At 36.5% G+C, this 18,119-nt stretch overlaps 1 pseudogene; it reads right to left on the bottom strand.

The window, feature by feature from the left end:
- Positions 1-1,360: 1,360 nt before the first annotated feature.
- Positions 1,361-13,064, bottom strand: LOC132626336 (DNA polymerase eta-like; annotated as a pseudogene).
- Between the last annotated feature and the right edge of the window lie 5,055 nt (positions 13,065-18,119).

Below are 18,119 nucleotides of genomic sequence, written 5' to 3'. Positions count from 1 at the left end.
AACGCCCGTGGAGAAAGATTATAATTACATAAAAAGATTAAATGCATTGTGGTTTCAAATGCGATACGATTGTGGAACATTTTAGTAACTAGGTTTACATCGACAAGTCTCTCAGAGTCTTTCATGTACTCAACATTATTCTGAATTGGTTTTGATCAACTAATTTGTTCCCCGATTATGTCGAAATAAACGACATCATGGAAATACATACTTATAAAATAACATCATATAATAACGGACATTTTTTATTGATTTAAGCGTACGTGTATGCCAATACTTGGGGATCGTTTGGTAAGCGGGATGGGATAAACAAGGATATCACAAGTATTGGGATATCTACAACCAAATACGGGATAAAATAATCCAGCAACTTATCTCGAGATTATTATCTTCATCCCGCAGACCAAATAACCCCTTAATGTGCTAAGAAGCATTAGATTATGAAAACCAGAAATCAATTATTTTCTTGTGGAGATCTAGGAGGAGTTTGATATTCTTCTAAATGCCTCTGCTCATGTGTGGCAAAGGAGACTGAATCTCTAATACGCAAGAAATCACCTTTCTCATGTGCTCTGTTGTCCTTTGCTCGAGCGTGCTTCTTTCTTTTTTTCATTTATTTTTCCCATTTCCAACTCTAGAGAGACGTGTATACTCACAATCTATTTCTTTTAGTTTCTGCTCATAAGCCTTTAACGTAATAAGGTCCAAATGCGTGCCCAACGTAATTTAGGATTTCAATTTTAATATTATAAACAGGGTATGAGGATTACTAGTACTGGTGGGGGTACTCGTGTAAAGGAGTTGGCAAATTCGTCTAAATTTTTATCTTGCCAATCCTCTAAGAGTTACTTTGACATCAGTATTAAATGAACATTACTAGAGTTTGAGGCTATTTCTGTAAATAAGCTTACTCTTACCCATTTTCTAAAATTTACTTTGGCATCAAGTTGTACAATCCAGTTCGTTGCATAATCTTATTCCTCCAACGACTCAGATGTCAAATGACAACCGTCCTGAGCCTATCCCGTCGAGTAAACATCTCACTAGTTTTTCAGCATTGAACATCTCACTACTTTGAAAAGAACTCGATCCTTCTTATTTTTCAAAGTAGTTAGCCAATAAAAGGAACAACTTTTAACAAATGCAATCGAGGATACGAATAAGCAGATTTTTCTTTTAAAGTAAATTTTAACATCACATGGCTACTTTTTGTTATTGCTCCTGCATTGGTCCTTTGTTTTCTTTTAACAACTAATTATTAGCCAGACGAGCTAAAACTTAGATGCTGATGTTTAAAGCGAGCATCCCGCATTTCCCAGAATAGAAGATAGTAGAAAGCAAGTTTGCCTAAGCGTGGTAATTGACATAATAATATATTTACATTTATTCTTTTCAAGAATATACATGCACATCCTTAAAACACGGCCAATACTAACCTAATACACACACAAATATCATGCTATGAATAACATTAGACACAGTGATACCAGATCAGCTGCTTCTTCATGCTGATCGCTTGAAGCAGTGACCTCTGTGCTTGGCAATCCCAACAACTAAAGGATATTAAAACAACAATAGGATACCTATAAGTTTACTCACAGCAATCGTTAACTAACCAACTTGTTAAGATGGCCTCATGATTCAGTAGGATTCAGTTAAATCTGGGCATTGAGCTCCAGATTGGCCTCCGACATCATCCACCTATCACAGGAAAGGTTTGTTGGCATCTATTTATCCTTTGCAGGTAAGAAATAACGAGTAATACCCAAATCCCTTTTCACTGTATTAGATCGCTTCTGAGGCCTGAGCCATGCCTGTGCCTCTTCTTGAATTTGTTGTGGTAACTCGTTCAACACATCCTGGTCAATCTCATCAATGTCATAACTCCAGGAAGGCCTTTTCAGTTTATTCTGGCTACAAAGACGAGCATCGACGCTAGACTCACCTCTTGCAAGTGAATTTTGTTGAAGTAGTTCACTTTGACGGTCTGCACAAATATAAATACAAGTAAGAGGCCTAATACTCCCTGCTCTAGATATATCTGACATCCTTTTCCATTTTAGGACGTCCCACAATGTTTTGACTACATTTCACAAATAGTATTTATCTGATATTTTCTCCATTTCATCTTATATGATGGTATTTGATTGAACGAATTTTAAGATATTAGGTTGAGTTTTACATTAACTTAGTGATGGTAATAATGAAGTAATGGTTGAAAAGTTCGTTTGATACAGAAACATCACACCAAAGTTCAAAAGTTAAATAATTTAATTATTTGAATTCAAAAATGTGAAAGACGTATAAAATGGAACGACGTCCAAAAAGTGTCATAATTTGAACTGAGGGAGTACAACTCTTAAAGCTTCAAATTCATTTAATTATTCAGATTTAATATTTGGTGTGATATGCTAATTATTCGACTATTACTTGAATATATTCTACCACTACCACTAAGTCAAATAACATCTTAAACACCATGTTAAGCCAAACACGAGAACACGATCATGTAAAACGACAGGGGAGAGTAAAATGGAAAGAGAACGGAAAAAGATCACACTAGCTGGTGAATCTGTTACCTGACAAGCAGGATGATTCGCTTAGCTTACTAGTGCTAGCATGATCTCCTGTTAAGAGAGTCCCAGAATGTTGACTTTGAAAATATCGTGAGATTGTCAACATTCCCTGATATAGCAATAGCAAAAGAAGCTTAAAAACAGTTTTCTGAAGCAATCAAAACAAAGATTACTTATCAATATTTGTATGCTGGACATTTACTCCAAGACAATTTTGAGGCATCAACTCCAAACATGGTGCCTCACAATCTGAAAGGGGTATAGGTGAAACTGATACCACTGATTCAGTGGCTGAGATCATTGATGACTTCTTTCCAGTGCAGCAAAGGTGTGCATACCTTATATGACCTCTTTTTATATGTGAAGCATTTGCATAGCAAGGTATAGAAGGAGAGGAAAGATCTGTTTGATAACCTTTTTTGATAAAGTAAGATCTCTTTGATAAACATTCTGATGCTTATGTTCTCTAACTTGACCTAATGTTTAGATTATAGAAATTTCTAACTTGACCTAATGTTTAGATTATAGAAATATGATCTCTATCAACCAAAAGAGATCTATCAACCTCATGAAGATAAATCTATTAGATGTTCTTAGGCAGTTGCATATTGAGTCTTCTCCTTCATACATATTGTTGAAGGTATAAATAATTAAAAAACCTAAATCTTAGTACCCAAGTAATAAGCTTTACTACGACATATATACTACAGTAAAGTAAAACATACTTGAACAAGGAAAGTGCAGAGAGGAAACCTAAATCTGACTACTCAAACAATCTGTCATCGTAAAGTCATGGAATAGAAAAATGCACAGTTCATACAAAAAGTAAAAGAGCAACAATATTGAAAAGGACAATACAACAACAACAAGCCCAGTATAATCTCACTATGTGGGGTCTGGGGAGGGTAGAGCGTACGCAGACCTAACCCTCACCTTGAAAGGTAGGGCGGCTGTTTCCGAAAGACCCTCGGCTCAAGAGAGGAGAGAAAGAAAGACAAGACAAGACAAAAGGTTAGATATGCTCAAGCGTATCGAAAACAATATGAAAGCAAGGAATAACAAAGCAAGAAAGTCATGGTAAAAGGAGAATTAACTGCTATAAATAATTATGAAAATGAAAACAATGAAGGTAAATAAGTCATTATAAACCAACAGATACTCGCAGAAATCAAGAGACAAGGAACTATACAACAACATAACTACCCTCAAGGGAGGATAAACGCGACTACCTACTATCCTTCTACCCTAATATGAGTCCTCCATACCCTCCTATCTAAGGTCATGTCCTCCGTAAGCAGGAAATGTGCCATGTCCTGTCTAATCACTTCCCCCCAATACTTCTTCGGCCTACCTCTACCTCTTCTGAAGCCATCACTGGCCAACCTCTCGCACCTCCGCACTGGGGCATTTTCATCTCTCCGCATCACATGCCCAAACCATCTCAGCCTCGCTTCCCGCATCTTGTCTTCCACTGAGGCTATTCCAACCTTGTCTCGGATGACTTCATTCCTAATCCTATCACTCCTAGTGTGCCCACACATCCATCGCAACATTCTCATTTCCGCCACTTTCATCTTCTGAACATGAGATTTCTTGAGTGGCCAACACTCCGCCCCATACAACATAGTTGGTCTAACCACCACTTTGTAGAACTTGCCTTTAAGTTTCGGTGGCACCTTCTTGTCACACAACACTCCAGAGGCAAGCCTCCATTTCATCCATCCTGCACCAATACGATGTGTGACGTCATCATCAATCTCCCCATTTCCTTGTATAATAGACCCAAGATACTTGAAACTATCTTTCTTCTGTATGACCTGGGTGTCAAGCTTCACTTCCACGTCAGCCTCATGTACTTTATCACTGAACTTGCACTCCAAGTACTTTGTCTTGGTCCTACTCAACTTGAACCCTTTAGACTCCAGAGTTTGTCTCCAAACCTCCAGCTTAGCGTTAACCTCGCTGCGAGACTCGTCAATCAGGACTATGTCATCTGCAAATAACATACACCATGGCACCTCACCTTGAATTTGCCGCGTCAATCCATCGATCACCAAGGAGAAAAAATGGGCTAAGAGTTGATCCCTGATGCAACCCCATCACCACTGGGAAGTGCTCTGAGTCTCCTCCCAAAGTCCTTACCCTGGTCTTGGCCCCATCATACATGCCCTTGATCACCCTAATGTACGCCACAGGTACACCTCTAGCCTCCAAGCATCTCCATAGAACCTCTCTCGGCACTTTGTCGTATGCTTTTTCTAGGTCAATGAAAAGGACAATGGGGAATAAAAAAAGCCTACGCATTTAAAGAAAGCTAAATGGGTAAGGAGAAACTGGAAATACAGTCAATACACAGCTAGGATCCATGAGATAAGTACTTATACCAATGAAATAACAGAATGGATTTTGGAACCTTTCCTTTGTTTGACTTCTTCCCTTCCTCCGACTCTAAAGTATCTCTAATCTTTTCAGTAAGATAGTCTCCGCTTGATTCAGTCTGATCTTTCTCCCATCCCCGATACACTTCAGCATCTAAAGTAGCATTGAAAAGTAATAGTAAAACCAAAACGGGGAAGAAGCAAAAGATAAGGAAATATTTACCGAAATTTTAGCTATTAGAACGAATAGGAAGAAGTACCTGGTGAAGAGCATATCGAAGTCTCTTTATCTGGCAGCTGCTCAGATGGCCAAAAAAAAAAAAAAAAACAAAGCCCTGGTCAAGATGACCCTAGATTGTAACTGTGTTGCACCATAGAAGACCATCAAAATGGAAAATACAGAAAGCATGCATATCACTGTATCACTGAATGTTGAAAGACCAGGTCTATTAAGTAATTTATTATAGCATAAAATGGATTATGTCTGAATCAGGATTTGGAAACATTATGTTGTATGGATGATGTTCTTGTATTAAACCAACACAGATTCAAATAAATAAGAATGACATCAGACCTTTTCTTTATTCATCTCCTTGTCCTCTTCCTGCCTGTCCAGTGGCAAGGAATGTTTAGTCTCTGTATCTTCCTCACAATGTGCTATCCATGGCTCCGTTGACCGCAATGTCGCATGACCTCCACTTCCTAGACAGTTCTCTTGTAAATTTCAGTTCCAAAAGGTAATCAATTAAAAAAAGAAGGCCAACAGACAAATAAAGGTAATAACTAGCATCACGGCATACAACCTGAAGGTGACAAAAGCGGAGCATCTTGGATAAGCTTTTCGCCGGATAGTTTAACTTGAGGGCAGGTATCCTCTTGGTTATGAAAATAATTCATAATAGATCGTGTACCCTGCCAAAAGATTTAACTAGCAGAATTTAATACCATTACACTAAGCATTTGCAAGAAGTACTACACCAACCAAGAAATGTAATGAAAAAGAAATCTCAGTTAAAGCTAAACAACAGGAAAACTTAAGCAAGATTTGGGGTGTCGTAAGACATTTCAAGAAATTGTTTATCTGATTCACTTTCATGGGTCCAAGCTTTCTTAACTGAACTGTCAAATAACTAGAGGCAGAAACAACCGGCGAAAGAGAAAAATTGGAACAACCGGCGGGGATAAGAAGTTGTACAGAGTAGCCAAGAGGGAGAGGGAGGGCACGTGACCTAGATCAAGTGAAGTGCATCAAGGACGAGGACGGCAAAGTACTGGTGGATGAAGCTCTCATTAGACGAAGATGGCAGTCATACTTCCATAAACTCTTGAACGAAGAAGGAGACAGAGATATAGTGTTGGGAGAGTTGGAGCACTCCGAGAAGCACCGCGATTTTGGGTATTATAGGTGTATAAAGGTTGAGGAGGTTAAGGGTTAGGCTCGTAGGATGCGCAGCGGAAGAGTGACATGGCCAGATGAGATTCCGGGGGAATTTTGGAAGAGCGCAGGCAGGGCAAGTTTGGAGTGGCTGACTGGGCTGTTTAATGTCATTTTTAAGACGGTGAGGATGCCCGAAGAATGGAGAGGGAGTACGATGATTCCGTTGTACAAGAATAAGGGTGATATTCAGAGTTGCAATAACTATAGGGGTATCAAACTGCTAAGCCACACTATGAAAGTTTGGGAGAGAGTTGTGGAGATGAGGGTGAGGAAAGGCGTGTCTATTTTCGAGAATCAATTCGGATTCATGCCGGGGCGCTCAACTACAGAAGCAATCCATCTTGTAAAGAGACTAGTGGAGCAGTATAGGGAGAGGAAGCGGGACTTGCAAATGGTGTTCATTGACCTAGAAAAGTCATACGACAAAGTGCCAAGGGAGGTTCTTTGGACATGTTTGGAGCGTAGAGACGTTCCTGTGGGGTAAATTTGGGCAATCAAGGACATGTATGAAGGTGCCCAGACAAGGGTTCGAACAGTGGGAGGGGACTCGGAGCACTTTCCAGTTTTGATGGGGTTGCACAAGGGATCAGCTCTTAGCCCGTTTTTATTTGCTTTGGTGATGGATGGATTGACGCGGCAAATCCAAGGTCAAGTGCCATGGTGTAGGTTATTTGTGGACGACATAGTTCTGATTGACGAGACTCGCAACGGAGTTAATGCTAAGCTGGAGTTTGGAGACAAATCCTGAAGTCTAAAGGGTTCAAGTTGACTCACACCAAGACCGAGTACTTGGAGTGCAAGTTTAGTGGCGAGACGTCCGATGTTGGAGTCGAGTTGAAGCTCGGCACCCAGGCCATCCAAAAGAAAGGAAGTTTCAATTATCTTAGGTCTATTATTCAAGGAAATGGGGAGATTGATGATGATGTCACACATCGTATTAGTGCAGGGTGAATGAAGTGGAGACTAGCATCAGGAGTCTTATGTGACAAGAAGGTGCCACCGAAACTTAAAGGCAAGTTCTACAAAGTGGTGATTAGACCAACTATGTTATGGGGCAGAGTGTTGGCCAGTCAAGAATTATCACGTTCAGAAGATTAAAGTAGCGGAAATGAGGATGTTGCGATGGATGGGTGGCCATACTAGGAGGGATAGGATTAGAAATGATGATATTTGGAACAAGGTAGAAGTGGCATCGGTGGAGGACAAGGTGCAGGAAGTGGGATTGAGGTGGTTCGAACATGTGAAGAAGAGATGTCTGGATGCCCCAGTAAGGAAGTGTGAGAGGTTGGCTATGGAAGGTTTCAGGAAAGGTAGAGGTAGACCGAAACAGTACTGGGGAGAGGTGATTAGACAGGACTTGGCGCAGTCCCAGCTTACCGAGGACATGACATTAGATAGCGGGTTTTGGAGGCACGGATTAGAGTAGAAGATTAGTAGGTAGTTGAGTATGTCACACTTATCCTTCTATGCTAGTAGTCGTAGTATTACTCTTGTAGTTTCTTGCTCGTCGATTTCTGTTACTATTTGTTATTTCTTCTACTTTGACTATTGTATTACTCTGTTTTCATGATTGTTCGTTATTCCTTTATCATCTGGCTTTGAATTGCTTGTTCCTATGCCGAGGGTCTACCGGAAACAGCCTCTCTACCTTGGTAGAGATAAGGTCTGCGTACATTTTACCCTCCCCAGACCCCACTTTGTGGGATTTCACTGGGTATGTTGTTGTTGTCTTCTTCATTAGTAGCACCACTCAGCTGCACTTGACCCACTTAAACTACCTTATTTAGCAACAAAGAAACTAAGTTTTTCATCCTTTCCTCTTCAAATAAGCTTGAACTAAGTAAACTCCTTAGGTCATTTGGACGTTTCTTTTGGATTCTAATTCACCATAAATAGATTTCATGGCACTTCCTCTTGTTTATTTGATCCTCATAGGCTTTAATCCAAGATTATCTTTTTGTTTATCTTTGCTTCCGCACAACAACATTTATAGGTAACTCAGCCAGTACATGTAATACAGTTCACCTTAAAGGAACTTCTAGCACAGAAGATATAACTCATTGCATGAATATTCATTCTTTCAAGGTTATGTTTTAATAATAGTGCAATTTCACCCCATAGCTGCTTCAAAGATCTGAACATATTCAAACTGGGAAATAAACAACAAAAATAGAATATATATGGAAAATATAAAAGGCTGCTTCGAGTTAGAATAGAGTTTCATATTCACTTTCAACAAAGTAACCACCGTAATGTTATCAGCAGTCATAAACGTAATCCAGATTTGAAAAGCAAAAAAAAAAAACTCTATGAGGCATATACACCGCGATAGGATTTTTTTCAGCAACAACAACACTGCCATTATGCTGGAAACTCATTTGACCAAGTTTATTAACTCAAAAATAATTGCTTTTTGATATGATTCTCATTGGCTCGAGTGCATTTATAGAGCCTATGATTCGTGGTGGAGCTCAACTTAGAGTCTATGATCTTCATTGGAGTTTATTCACCACATTTGGAGCGTTTCAAAGGGTCTCAAGTGTGTATTTCCACACTACACACTTGATGATGATCATTGATGAGAGCCAAGTCTCTACGAGCTTCATAGAGGTGGAATCCTACAAGGTTTGGGAGATTGCTTGGTTGGGAGATTTAGAGCTCGAGGTGGCTATTTGCGCAAAGGGCTATTTGTGCAAGTGGCGACTTGGCGCAAGAAGGGTTATGCTTGCAAGAAGGCCATGCATGCAAGGTTGATTAGAGGGTCATCTATGCAAGGAGGGACGTGTTTGGCCATTGAAGGTCAATCCTTGAATTGAAGACTACACTAAGAAGACTAGCCAAACAAGGCCCTTGCCTCATTAATGGCATTTTTGTAATAACTTAGTCTTCTTTAGTCTAGGAGTATAAATACTAGATTTAGACATTTCATTACTCTGATGATGTTGAATGATGAATTGAGAAACTCCTTTGGAGATAGACTGTTTAGTTTAGTAGCTTTAATGGTGGATTCCATTGTTGGTCTTTGAACCTTTAATTCCATTGATTTCACGAAGGGTTGTTCATTTGTGGATTTCAATTGAATTTCTCTTGCCTTGATTTCAAATAGCTTAGGTTCTATTGATTGAATCCGATTGGAAGGGTCTAGGTTTCATAAACTTAGGTTTGTCCATAGATTCATTATCATTAGGGTCTAGTTTCTATCCCTCTATTTCTCATCCCTTTTCTTCAATTCTCATCCCCAATTTCTTGTTATCTTTAATTCCGCGTTTTTGTGATTGATTTGGTGTTTTCCCCAAATCGATTCGTATCACTTTTTGAAGCAGAGACCAGTTAAGAACCTATAAGACAAGTAGCAAAAATGTGATCAACAAGTTAATCCAATTTGAATGGAATCGCGGAGTTCAGGACAATCAATTAGAGAAAGAAAAGCATCACAGAATAAGCTGTAATAAGAAGTTAAGGCATTATTGATTATATCCAAACTGCAACCTGAAAGAGGCAATCAAGAAAAGGGATTTATCATATCAAGTATTAAGTAGCTGTGCAATCCCTTTCTCATATATCTTCTTGAGACAAACCAAAACCATCGCAATTAGCTTCCATTTGTTTGTCGGGTTTAACATCTCAGAGGCTTATACTGTTTCAGACGGGAAAAATAGTCCATGGAGATGTAAACATTGGATATATGTGAATAGTAAAGGATGAATGAAATACATTATAGTTACAAGCAACTTAGAACTTACTGATTGTATAGCTACTATTTTACTGGCTGAAACAGAAAGACCAGTTATTCCCCACCCACTGTTTTGATTTCCGGAAGTCTTCACATTGTACAGGCCAAGATATTCACGCAATCCTGCTTGAAACAGGCTTAGGGCATCTTCCTTAATCTTGGAAGTCCCGTACCTTAATGGACATGATTTTGATGGAAATTTCTTGAACGAATCTGCATCATTTGACTGCACGATAGCACAGATTTAAGTATGCAAGTTCAGGAAACTCTAAATTGCTTACATAAGGGACTTGCAAATAGTCATGTCATCGTGCTGGAGATATGACAAGAAAAGCCAACCTTGTATGCGTGAGCATGTAGAGTAAGAGTATGTGCAATGCGCTTATTCTGTTCTAAATCAGACTGAAGACGCTCACTAAGTTCTTCACATAGTTCACTAAGCCACTTTTCAACCTGGAAAAGGAATAGAGTAGAAGGGAAACATTTAGTAACTCAAAACGAAACTCCGATATAATATAAACAAATAAAGTATGTAAAAATCAGAACATCATTGCTTCTAATTTTTCCCTAGATAAGTTATTTCTAACTGATAAGAGTAAGATAGATCAGTGATCATGCAGAAGATAGGTGTTCAGTTTGAATAAAACTTACAGAAGCAACAGTTTTAAGAGCTCAAGGTCCAGGAAACGTCTTTCCTGAACCATGACTGTTGGGAAGAAGGCGTCCCTTGACCTCTTCCCCATTAATGCCCCTTGCTATATTCCATAACCAGGAACTGTGCAAGTTAAGCATAACAAAGTCAGTAGGTTACAGAGGGTTATCTGATAAGACTAACAGCAAAAGAATTAAATCAGAAGACCAAAACCTGTTGTCATTGGACACTTCAAATTTTAGTCAACCAATTGTAAGGGGAAATCTAAGTTGATCAATCGTAAACTAAATATTTTAGTTCACATTGTTGGAATCTTATAATTGAATACAAAATTGATTTATAGTTATTTTAGGTCACACGAGACTTATTATTTGGTACTCCTCCATTCAAAAAGAATGGCAGGTTCAAAGAAAAGTGTCATTCACCATATGTAATAAGCTAGACCATAATTTTAAAAAATATACATATATCAAAAGAACTACATAAAAACCATTCATTTCTTAATATTTTTGCAAAAAAGTATAAAAACCTATGTATTATGATTTTTATCGTTAAGAAATGTTTTTAAGATGTTAGAAAAATTATATTAAAAAAAGTAGTTTGACTCTACAAATAATAATAGAGGCATCCTCATTGGGATGGAGCGAGTAATATATAATTTCAACTAACGTCAAATGCTTACAGAAAAACTAACCTCTTGTACAACTCTTTTCTATTGGTGTGCATGTTATTAATATTTAATATCAAGCCTGTTCAACTTGTTAGTGGTAGAATCAATTTCTTTGACTTGCCATAGAATTTTAAACGGGACTTAATGTATTACTCTATCATTTTTCTATCTTATTAAACATCCAAATATCTGGTCTCTCAATAATTTTAATTTCGATGACTGAATAAGGTTATCGAGAAATGACATTTGCAGTATGATTTTCAATCAACTTCACTAGCTTTTATCAAGATATAAGAAGTACCTTATTGAAGAAATAAGAACTATTTTCAGGACAAAACATACTTGACCAATCTGATCACGAGTGTCCTACCCGTTTTCTACACACATCAAACAATTTAAGAAAAAGAATCAAAATTATAAAACTGAAGTAGGCGCATATATCAGCTCAGGAACAGAACAGAAGAAGAAGTAACAGAAATAATGATGGATTTAATTGGGAAAACGCAAAAGCAAGGTTATCAGTACAGCCGTGTTTCATTTTATCTTTACCATTCCAAAAAAGTATAGTTGTATTTCCTGTTTAACTTTATTGAGTTTTTTTGGTAAACTTTATTGAGTTATTCCATTAGAAGAGAGAGAGAACAATCTAAGAGGGTATTTGGGTTAGCTTAAAAACTGACCCAACTAGCTTTCAATTACTTTTTGATTTAACAGCTAGTTTGACCAGCTTTTAAGACCCGAACACCCTATAAGACCATATAAATAAATAATTCCACTTAAATTATAAGAATATTACTAAAGTATAGTGAGTTCAGCTATCTTGAGACGAATTGGTCATCAAATTCCTTAGTTTCTTTCTTTTTTTAATTCACAGTTGTAGTAATTCAACTAGTGGACTTTTTTCCTAAGACGAGTCATCCCCAACATTGCCAATGAGAGACGGACAAAGATTTACAAAGACTAACAACACATCTAAGACTGAGAATAGATTATAACCCAGTATTCACTCCATAATAGTCTGGTAGCTTTTCTTCTGAAAACTGGAGCAGATCCCCAACAGTGTTCACACCTAAGTCAATTTGCAAAGAAGTTCCAAGCTTTCCTCCAAGCTGTTTCCTGTGAACAAATTGTGCCCCAAGCCATTGTAAAAGGAATAAAGAAGCCAAAAACACCATTTACATTATAGAAACCATGTGCCACATCACCATAGAGCAGTCAACGGAAAAGACTGAGAATAAACATATAAAAAGTATAGAAAACAACCTCAATAAAATTAAGACATAACTAAGCATCCAACATACTATTAACTGCTCAATAGATGGTAACAAGGTGTCAACAAAGGATTTCTGTGCAAACCCCTACATTTTCTTTATAGGCAAAGTTCCAAGTAATTTGCTGATGGATGAGAAAGGCACCACAGTTTGCTGAGCAGGTTTATTCATTCCACTTGCAAGTTTGGCCAGCATCTGCTCACAATTTCATACTCAAGTTACTAAAAACATTCTTCCAAAACAAATCATCAAATATATATTTATGCATTTCTCATTTAACCGGAGAATTATATCCACCTTATTTTTGTTACAAAATATTAAATATTTCCACCTTATTATGAGCAAGTCTCTTCTAATACTTGCAGCCGAAGTTCTGCAACAATAAAGGCTCCACATGCTAATAACTTATCACGGCGAGTAGCGTCACATATTTTTTGTATGTAAAGTTCATATTAAGTTTCTAGAAAATAATACAACTACAACAATATTGTAACAACTTTCATAAAATATTCAAGGCTTAAAGTTTTCGCTCACAATTTTGTGTGTGAAAATTATATTAAACATTTTGTTCACACATACACATTTCATACATTTTTCATACAACTTTCATATACAAAAATTTGAGGTAATTTTTTAAGCCTTAGAGCAAAAAAAAAAAATTAAAAAATATATATATAATTTTTTTAAAAAAAATATTTAAAAATTATTTTTAAGAAAAATTAAAATATAGAATGGAAATTTTGTTTGCTATTTTACTAGTTATAACTCTCTTCATTTTGTTTTATGTAGCATTATTTTTTATTCATTTGTTTTAAAACAAAGTTATTTTATCTGTTGGGGATTAGAGTCCACTCATAACGGATGCTCTAAAGGTCCACTATAAAAAATAGGGCAAAAATGTTTGTCAAAATAATAAACAAGAGAACCCACAGTATTGTTGCTAACACTTTCACGATTAATGTACAATGTTCTAGACTAGGAATTGAAAAGTATGTGTGTCAAGTAGCTGCTTGTCTTGTATTTTTGCTAGGCCAGTCAATATGTATATATGAATATTAAGAACTGTCAAATAGTTGAAGATTAATACTTAGTTTTAGAAAGATGCATGTAGATGTTGACTGCTCGACTCCAAGACGTGTTGATTAAGTCCAGAGGACTTTAGCAAGCCTTCCCCACAACTTTATTTAGTGTCCCACATTGATAAACTTGTCCTTATAAACTTGGGGAAAGATCACGAATGCCCCTCAAATAAAAAAAATTATCCACCAATATCTCAGAAAAAATTAAAAATATTTACTCGAAATGTCCCCCAATTATAATACCAACATGGTATATAAATATATTGAGATGGTATCATGGAAGATGCTTCAGCCCTTCTCTTAGTCCTCCATGATACAATCTTAGTATATTTATATACCATGATGGTATCATGGAAGATGCTTCAGTTCTTCTCTTAGTCCTCCATGATATCATTATGGTATATAAATATATTGAGATGGTATTATGAATGATCATATTCATTTATTAAAAATGACACTTTTTTCGAAAAAAAACCTCTATCATACCATCATCTTATAAATATATATATTGTGATAGTATCATGAAGGACTGCTTCAGTCCTTCAATGAGACACTCCTCATGGTATATAAATATACTGAGATGGTATCATGGAGGACTGTTTCAGTCCTTCTCTTAGTCCTCCATGATACCATCATGGTTTATAAATATACTGCAATGGTATCACGGAGAGGAAGGGGTTTGGCCGAGGGGTATGCGGGGTAAATATTTTTAGCCGGTGGGGGTAGAAGCGAAAATAGTTTGGAAGGGCGCATGGGTAGGTAAATATTTTATATTTTGGGGGCAATTAGTGATGTTTTCCCTCTAAATTTTGCAGTAGTAAAAACACGGCCCCAACAGAGGCGGATCCAAGATGTGAAATTTACGGGTTCTTATGCAATTTTAAATTTGATATGTACTCCCTCCATCTCAATTTATATGAGGGTTTTACTATTTGGGGAGTCAAACAGCTCTTTTTTTTTACTACAGTATTCTGCGATTCTTTTCATATATTGTGAATTGCTCCCCTCGTCCCAATTTAAGTGTCTTAGTTTGACTAGACATGAAGTTTATGAAATAAAGAGTGATTTCTGAATTTTGTGGTCCTAAACTAAAGATGTGTATAATGTACTAAAATATCCTTTGAATCTTGTGGTTATAAATTTATCATGTAGGATGTTTAAATTGTCAAATGGAAGGTAAGCCACTTAAATTGGGACGGAGAGAATACTAATTATGCAGACTTATAGTACCTTTTATTCAGTTTTCAAATATATAAATTTTATTATTATATTATACGGGCAAACTTACCGTGTTGTGTCTTTGGGTGAAGAGATAAGCAAAGTAGATTCTCTTTGTTTGTCTAAGTTTCGATGTCTTTGTAATTTATTTTACTTATATATTATATGGCATGCATCACAGTCAAACCCCCACTCAAAGACTTGTTGATTTTAAAGAGTTTTTTCTCTTCCTTTTAAACTATATATATTAATTAATTAGTCAAGAGGACTCCAAGGCTTCCCGACAACTTTATCAAGTGTCTCCATTTGGGCCATGCCTGTACACCGCCCATATGAAGTAATTGACGGTTTGCCCTTCAAATGGGGCTGGTCTTTATCTTTTGCCTTTTAAAATCGAATTTATCTGCACATCAATTTGGGGGAAGAACGCGCGTGCCTCCCAGTTGCCCATCTATATCTCCATTACTTTCATACCCCCATAAAAAATTAAAACTATTTACCTAAGATACCCCTAAATTATGATACCAACATGGTATATAAATCAAAGACTGCTTCAGTTCTTCTCTTAGTCCTCCATAAAACCATCATGGTATATAAATATACTGAGATGGTATTATGGATGATTATGTTCATTCATTTAAAAAGAGACACTTTTCTAAAAAAAATCTCTATATCATCGTCTTATATACATATACTATGATTGTGTCATGGAGGACTGCTTTAGTCCTTCAATGAGACAGTCCTCAGGACCATGGTACTATCGTGGTATATAAATATATTGAGATGTTATTATGGAGGACTGCTTTAATGCTTCTCTTAGTCCTCTATGATACCATCATGATTTATGAATATACTCCGATGATATCATGGAGGAAGGGGTTTGGGCGAGGGGACACGTCAGGTAATTAGTTTGGGCTAGGCTAGGCAAAAGCGAAAATAGTTTGGGAGGGGGCATGGGCGTGAAATTAGTTTGTGTTGGGGGGAAATTAGTGATGTTTTCCCTAAATTTTTAGGGCGCGGGACATAATTTGTGGAATAATGTGAGATATAACCCATATGTTCAAACAAGACCCCACTAGAAACAAATCCAATTACAAAAAAAATAAATTTTCCTGCTAAACTTAGCCTATGTAGAAATACTAAGCAGTCAAAGACACATTAACATTTACCAGACACCTAATTACAACTATTAGACTTTTGTGTTTTCGCTTTTCATAGTATAGAATATATTTTGCCTAGATTAGGGGATTTCTTGTGACGGTCATCAGTATTAACGATCCCCAAAATCAATAAATTGCACAGGCAAATGTATAGTATAGTGGCCTTTATTGGAGGGGTAAGCAGAGTAAACAAACGAAGAGAAGCACGAAGGAAAAAGAAGGAATCATTAGCCATTTGCCAAAAAAATTAAGAAAATTAATACTCCCTCTGTTTCAATATATGTGAACCTATTTTCTTATTAGTCTGTGCAAAAAAGAATGACCTCTTTCTATATTTGAAAATAATTTACCTTTATGCCATGATTTATAGCCACACAAAATATATGTGACTCATTTATCACCACAAGTTTAAAAGTCTTCTCTACTTTCTTAAACTCCGTGCCCAGTCAAATGGATTCACATAAATTGAAACAGAGGGAGTAGTAATTTATGAGTAGTATTTAGTTTACTTTGAGCTGTCAAATTGAATAGTTTTCTCAACCAAAAACAAATACGCTAAAAATAGCAAACCCACTTAATACGCTAAGGTGTAGTCTTTCTGCGAAGTTTCTTGGCCCATCCATCCCTCTAATAACTTCATTTAGGCTGTCACACTCGTCCTTCAATTTGGTTTGATGAAAGAACTCTGGTGTCCTATTCTTTACGTACAATTGGCTTGTTATTATCCACTTATATTTGGATGTAAGTAGTAGTTGGAATGGAAATTTTGTTCACTATTTGACTAATTATAACTCTCTTAATTTTATTTTATGTAGCATTATTTTTTATTGATTTGTTTTAAAAATAAAAAAAAACGTTGTTTTATCTGTTGGGAATTAGAGTCCACTCATAACGGATGCTCTAAAAGTCCACTATTAAAATAGGGCAAAAATGTTTGTCAAAATAATAAACAAGAGAACCCACAGTATTATTGCTAATACTTTCACGATTAATGTACAATGTTTTAGACTAGGAATTGAAAAGTATATGTGTCAGGTAGCTACTTGTCTTATATTTTTGCTAGGCCAGTCAATATGTATATATGGATATTAAGAACTGTATAATAGTTGAAGATTAATGCTTAGTTTTAGAAAGATGATACATGTAGTTGTTGACTGCTTGACTCTAAGACGTGTTGGTTAAGTCCAGAGGACTCTAGCAAGTCTTCCACACAACTTTATTTAGCATCCCACGTTGATAAACTTTTCCTCGTAAACTTGGGGAAAAGATCATGCGTGCCACTCAAATAAAACAATTATCCGCACATACTCCAGAAAAAATTAAAAATATTTACCCGAAATGCCCCAGTTATGATACCAACATAGTATATAAATATACTGAGATGGTATTACGAAAAATGATTCATCCCTTCTCTTAGTCCTCCAGGATACCATCTCAGTATATTTATATACCATGATGGTATCATGAAAGATGCTTCGGTCCTTCTCTTAGACCTCCATGATACCATCAGGGTATATAAATATACCGAGACGGTATTATGAATGATCATGTTCATTTATTAAAAATGACACACTTTTTTAGAAAAAAACCTCTATGATACTATATATATATATATATATATATATATATATAATCTCTATCTCAGTCTTTTAATGAGACACTCCTCAGGACCACAATAGCATCATGGTATATAAATATATTGAGATGGCATCATGGAGGACTGTTTTAGTCCTTCTCTTAGTACTCCATGATACCATCATGATATATAAATATACTGCGATGGCAGTATTATTGCTAACACTTTCACGATTAATGTACAATGTTTTAGACTAGGAATGGAAAAGTATGTGTGTCAAGTAGCTACTTGTCTTATATTTTTGCTAGGCCAGTCAATATGTATATATGGATATTAAGAACTGTATAATAGTTGAAGATTAATGCTTA

This window comes from Lycium barbarum, chromosome 2, assembly GCF_019175385.1.
Source record: "Lycium barbarum isolate Lr01 chromosome 2, ASM1917538v2, whole genome shotgun sequence".
NCBI classification, from domain to species: Eukaryota; Viridiplantae; Streptophyta; class Magnoliopsida; order Solanales; family Solanaceae; genus Lycium; species Lycium barbarum.
Note: the sequence above shows the minus strand (reverse complement) of the source record. Positions and strands in the feature narration are given on the sequence as shown.